Source organism: Pantherophis guttatus, chromosome 1 (genome assembly GCF_059756535.1).
Source record: "Pantherophis guttatus breed Tessera chromosome 1, ASM5975653v1, whole genome shotgun sequence".
Classification (NCBI taxonomy): Eukaryota; Metazoa; Chordata; class Lepidosauria; order Squamata; family Colubridae; genus Pantherophis; species Pantherophis guttatus.
The window spans coordinates 280471796-280477670 of record NC_142063.1 but is presented as its reverse complement, the minus strand read 5'-3'; the positions used below and the strand labels follow the sequence as shown (position 1 = coordinate 280477670).

Genomic DNA, 5875 nt, shown 5'->3' with positions numbered 1-5875 from the left:
GCTGTAGTGTCTTCTGTAGGGCATTACATTTTTAGGTCTGAAACTTGTCAGATTTTCTGTTGATCACATATTCCAAAGAGTCCATCAGGTTTTGTCCAATAGTGTTGAGGCACTTGGCTTTCTGTTTATTTATGATGCATTGATATTTTTCCGGGTGATTATGGGCATTGGTGATCATAAATTAAAGCATCTTGTGTCTGCTTTGGGAGGCTAGTCTCCATGCTTGTGGGTGGTTGATCAGTGGTCAGTAACATACGCTTTTTGGTAATACTTGTTTCCTTCTTTTCTTTTTTTCATAAACATTTGAATACAGTGTATTGTCAGGGTATATCATTTACAAAAGAAAAACAAAAAGAAAACAATAAGAAAACTTAACACATATACTGGTAACAATAGTAATAATATAACAGAATAGTTTTGGCTAAATTACTCTTTATATTAGCTTATTTATAATTCTGTTAATTATATTAGCATATTTATAATTATAAACCATCTTTATATTTAATTTATATATAGCAATAATCTTTCTTCATCTAATTTCTACCTCTTATCTCTAACCACTCATAAAATCTATTTCATATCAAGTAATATTCTGTGTCTTCTTTGTCTTTTATTTTTAAAGTCAATCTGTCCATCTCTGCACAGTCTAATATTTTCCGAATTACATCCTCATCTGATAGAGTGTTCTCATTTTTCCAATATTGTGGAAATACAATCCTTGCTGCTGTCAGTACACACAAAACTAAATATATAGTCCCTTTATCATAACCCTCCGGTATTATACCCAACAAAAATATTTCTGGTTTCAGGTCTATATGTTGCTTAATCATCTTTTCCAACCAAGTATGTATTTTTCTTCCAATACTTTCTTGCTTTCATACAAGTCCACACATATGATAATAAGTACCTGGGGTCTGATTACATTTTCGAGATTTGGCAGACATATTACTAAACATTTTTGCCATTCTTGCTGGTGCCAAATGCCATCTATAAAACATTTTATAAAGATTTTCCTTATATGCAATAGCCATTGTCAGTTTATAGTTCCTATCCCAAAGTTTTTGCCATTTATCTAATTCTATAGCGTAACCAAAAATTTTTCCCCATACAATCATTGTTTCTTTGACTTGTTCCTCTTCCATTTTTCGTAATACTTGTTTTCAAAGGCACTCATGGAGGAAGTGTAGTTGTTCATGGGTCAACAATTGTCTGATGGCAAAAGTCTCCCGGTGACAGGCAAGTTTAAGCAGCTGAATTTATCTAAGAAGATCAAAATTTATTTGATGCTGAAATGTAACTTTGGTTAAAATGTCAGAAGAACCATGCAGGCTCCTGTAGTCTAGCATCCTATTTCTCAAAGTGGCCAACCCAAATACAACTGGGAACTTCACAAGCAGAATTTGAGGACAACAACCATTAGAAATGTGCAGATTAATTCACCTCAATGAGATGCTTTGCTTATTGCCCAAGGTGCATGGTAGTTATAGGTCAAACCCACTTTGATTTGCAGATCTGTCTCACTGCAAACAGCATTTGTGCTTGCAATGTCTATGGGCAGAAGCTGCTATCACAGGTCAAAGCAACTGAGCACCAAATACTTCATTGATTAAAGTAGATTCACTCAGCCAAGATCCAACATAGGTTCAGATGTGACAGTAGCATCATTTATTTGTTTCAAGTTTTGGCCTGAAAGGATGGAATTAGTTAAACCTCCCTGAGTTGATATATCCTCCCTCCCCGTTCTTTCTAACTATTTAATTGCACACATATTTTGATATTTTCAGTATTGAAATGCTATGCAGGAAATGTATGCATACTCCTTAATGGTGATTCTTGTTCATTCATACATATTTCAGTAGTTTACAGTCCACATACATTTATTCTCTGCCTACTTTCTCCACCCCTTTGCCATATGGTTATTCTGACTCTTCGGGAGAGACTGATATATAGTATTTATCTTAACTGCTTGCTGAAAATAGTATTAGCAATTAGCTTTGTGACGACTTTTCTAAATACAAGCAGAGGGAGGGGAAGTCTAGTCTTCCTTTGGCTGTTTCTACTAAGAATATGTAGGATCTGCCATTCATAAATTGAAAGCGCTCCAATGAATGACATAAAGATCACACTGTTAACAGCTTTCATTTGTATTTTCACACAAAAGGACCATGGAGGAATGGGTTATAAATGTATGTGTACATATATTGTTCATTTCTGCTTTGACAGGAGTTCCTTGAAGAGAAGAAAATGTGTATCTTTATGTTGCACAGATACAAAGAAAAGCCTTCCCTTGGAGTGTTCTGTCTCAGGAAATTGCTGAGGTTCTCTATTACTGTAGTATATTAATAAGCTGATAATAAAGTCAGAATTGGGGAATAAATCCCATTTTAATACATTGTTTTCACCAATCAAATTTAGAATTGTAAGTTTTTCTTTTGAAATTTAAGTATATATCCATTCACTTGTAGCTTGTTCAACAATAACCAAACAATGAAGAAAATTAAATAAAATATCTATGAAAGACTATTAAGAGAACGGCATTAGGAAGAGCCAAGTTCAATTTCTAATGCAATAATAGATTCAGTTAGATGTTTCTGATTGTTACGAGCTCTATTTGCACAGCAAGCTTACCCATAGAAACATACATAGTTTACTTTTATTGCTTAACATTTATATATCATACTGAATTATCAACTATATAGCCTGAGTTCACATTTTCAGCTAAAATGTGGTTGCCTGATTGGGGGTTCACTTTTTCCGCACAACTCAGAATCAATCTTTTCAACCAATCAACTTTGGACGTCCACAAGTGTTGCTTTGTGTTTCTAGAGAAAAATTAGGAGACAAATGTACATACAATAACTAATTAAAAATAATGTTAGACTAACCATGAAGCGATTGTTATAATTCAAATATATATTTATCGGGCACAGACAGCTGCTTACTTCCCTGTATTTCCATCACCTTGATCCTCTATGTTAGGGTAATTTGGAGATTGTAATGATCTGGATCTTCCCTTATTAGCTATCAGGTTTTTAATGTTATAGAAAATTAAACAGACTGATGTGGTCTAGAAGTCCTAAACAAAGCTACGATTAATAATCCATACAACTGATTAAATTATCTTTGAGAGTAATGGTCTACAAGGTACTCAAATAATAAAAAGGTAACAGTGGATGAGAAATGCAGCAGCCTTCGATCCTTCTGAGATTGGTAAAATGAGGACTCAGATTGTTGGGGGCAATATGTTGATTCTACAGTATAAATTGCTTAGAGTGCTGTAAAGCAATATGAAGTGGTATATAAGTCTGCTATTGCTATTGTGCAGAATTAATCCAGGTTTCTTCTGTTCTGTGATTAAGAACCTCTCAATTCTTGAGATCTTACACAAACGACCCTTTCTTGGATGCTAACTGCTTTTAAAAATACTTAATATTGTGATAGCCATATTTTGATGTTTCAAGCATGAATTAATGTTTGTGAAATGCTCAGATATTACAGTAACTTTCACAACACAAAATCCTATGGATATATAACATTTATGAACATTCGAGCTCCCTGAAACACAGAGATCTGCCAACAGTAATCCAAAAGAATTACACACTTTAGGCCTGAACATAACATACTGTATGCATAACTCACATCAGATCAACCCATATGCTACTGTTAATGTGCCAACTGACACATGTTAAGCCACAAACACAGGGAAGGATTGGAACTAAACTGCATTTTTATATTCTGAAATGCAATACTTTATTATAAAGAATAAGTATAAGAAGAATTAGTTTAAGAAATTTATTTGACATTACTTCATTCTGGGCAGCAGCATGGTAGGTGCAAGTGGCGGGAATGAGATGAGGCGCTGTTCTGAGAGGCTTCCATGGTGTCTGGCTCCATTCTTCCTTCAGAGACCTCGGTGCTTTAATCCAGACTGAATGGGCTGATTTGGAGAAATGCCAAGTCTTTCAAAATGTCTTCCTTTCTTTTCGGGAGGAAGGCTCAAAGAAAGTGTCTCTTTGCGTCACCCGGGTGCTTTTATCCAGTCTGATTGTATAATTTCACTTGAGAAATCAGAATGGATGAGTTTCCTCAGCCTGAACCTATTCTCTTGAAGATACTGCATCCATTCCAGGCTTATGTCTTCCTCCTGGGTGCTTTTACCCAGCCTGAACGGGCTGATTTGGACAAACACTATGTCTTTCAAAATGTCTTCCTCTTGTGACTGATGGTCAATCTGAGCCAGATTCTGAGCCAGGGCCTCCTTGACAGCGAGGGCTTGGTTGAGTTCTCTAAGCTTCTTTGACAGCTGAGCTAGCTGGAGGGCACACTCAGCAGCGTAGTTTTCTGAAAACAGAGGACCATCCAGGTTTACTGCAAATATCAAATTGATTTTCACCAGTATCTCGGCAGTCTAACTGGCTGTTTCATTCTTCTTGAGGAGTGAATGGTCTTTCTCTATCAGACAGAGATTTTCTTCAGGCTCACCCCAAAGCCTCCAGATGCAGTTCCAAAAGCAGCTCGAATGGGAAACCATGGCAGATCCGCCCCTCGCTCACCCGGCATTCTTTTATATTCTGATTATTCTTGGGGTCCACAATTACATTTTATCTTAATGTTTTATTTTCTCCCTTTTTCCATAAAGATTTTATTTCAATTACTGCATTTCACACATCTGTTAGCATAATTCTTTTGGGATATGGAACAGGATGGATGAAACTGAGAAAAATAGAAATACATACTGTACAGTAAGAAGTCAAATACAAAATAAGCAGTTGGTGAGCATAACAATTAACAAATACAGATATATCTAAATCTCACTAGCAATGGTGTGTGTGTGGGATGTGGATTTTTGTCCTCGGATGAACATGTGCCATGGATTACCCTGGATTCTTCCTGGTGCTTCTGTTTCCTTCCAAATGCTACAGGAAATGGAGTCTGGCTTCCCAGCATGCACTTGTTTTGGGAGTGAGTGTTGTTGGGTAAAAGGTCAGCTTCCAAACAATACTGATTGGTATTTGGCCCCTGGCCACTAGATGGGGCTAGAGAACAATATCTATATACAAATTATATGCTGGGGCATGTCAGATACTTCTTGTACATCAGTATTGATAGCATTTTTTTTTCTGGGCCAATTCAGGTAAACAGAGCCGCCATTACAGTTTTGCTCAGAGTGATTCCTTATTAAAATCCAGGACTTGGTACAAGAGGAAGGTTAGCATTACCTGAAGAGCATTACTTAAATGTTACGTGTGGCACCACTTTGGGTAGATGATTAGGTATAACAGTACTATAATATCTTTGTCTGCTGGGCACATAAGTGTATATTAATATAAGCTGGCAGACATGCATTGATTTGTTCATTACATACATATCTCATCTTTATTCTATTTATTTGCAAACTTCACTTCTTAGGACTCTTGTTGGAAGAACCGTTGCCCATCAGACTTTGAAAATCCCAAGTATCTGAGTCTGGTTCCCAACTACCCAGCACACGGGGTCATTTCAAACGGGTATGTGCCAGCTTCTTACCTTTCATTTTGCAAAATCCTAAAATGTTACTTGGTGTTTGGTTTGACAGGCATTTTTGGTGCACTACAAAAGGATTCCCTTGCACAAATCTGTCTTTGTGGATAGAACTGAATCGAGGTCTTGAGCTATATGCTTTTTCATTACCCTCTCTACACAGCATCCCAGAGGACTTTTATATTTTATTTACAAATTTCTTCTACTTGTCAGGTCTCCTGATCATTATTTAGATATCTCTTTCCTGATGGCCCAGTTGTGCACCACTGTATGTGCTATATACCTCTTCTTGACTCTAAAAACATCTACTAATTTCTTTCTTTTTTAGCTTTATATATTTTCATATTCACCTATT

General features: G+C 36.3%; 1 long non-coding RNA gene across 1 annotated transcript; it reads right to left on the bottom strand.

Annotated features, from left to right (window-relative positions):
- Window positions 1-3725: 3725 nt before the first annotated feature.
- On the bottom strand, window positions 3726-5073 carry LOC117671944 (uncharacterized). Its single transcript, XR_004593064.3, has 2 exons — window positions 4816-5073; window positions 3726-4713 (listed from the first exon to the last, which is right to left on the bottom strand). It is a non-coding gene; the product is annotated as an uncharacterized LOC117671944 (long non-coding RNA).
- Window positions 5074-5875: the final 802 nt, after the last annotated feature.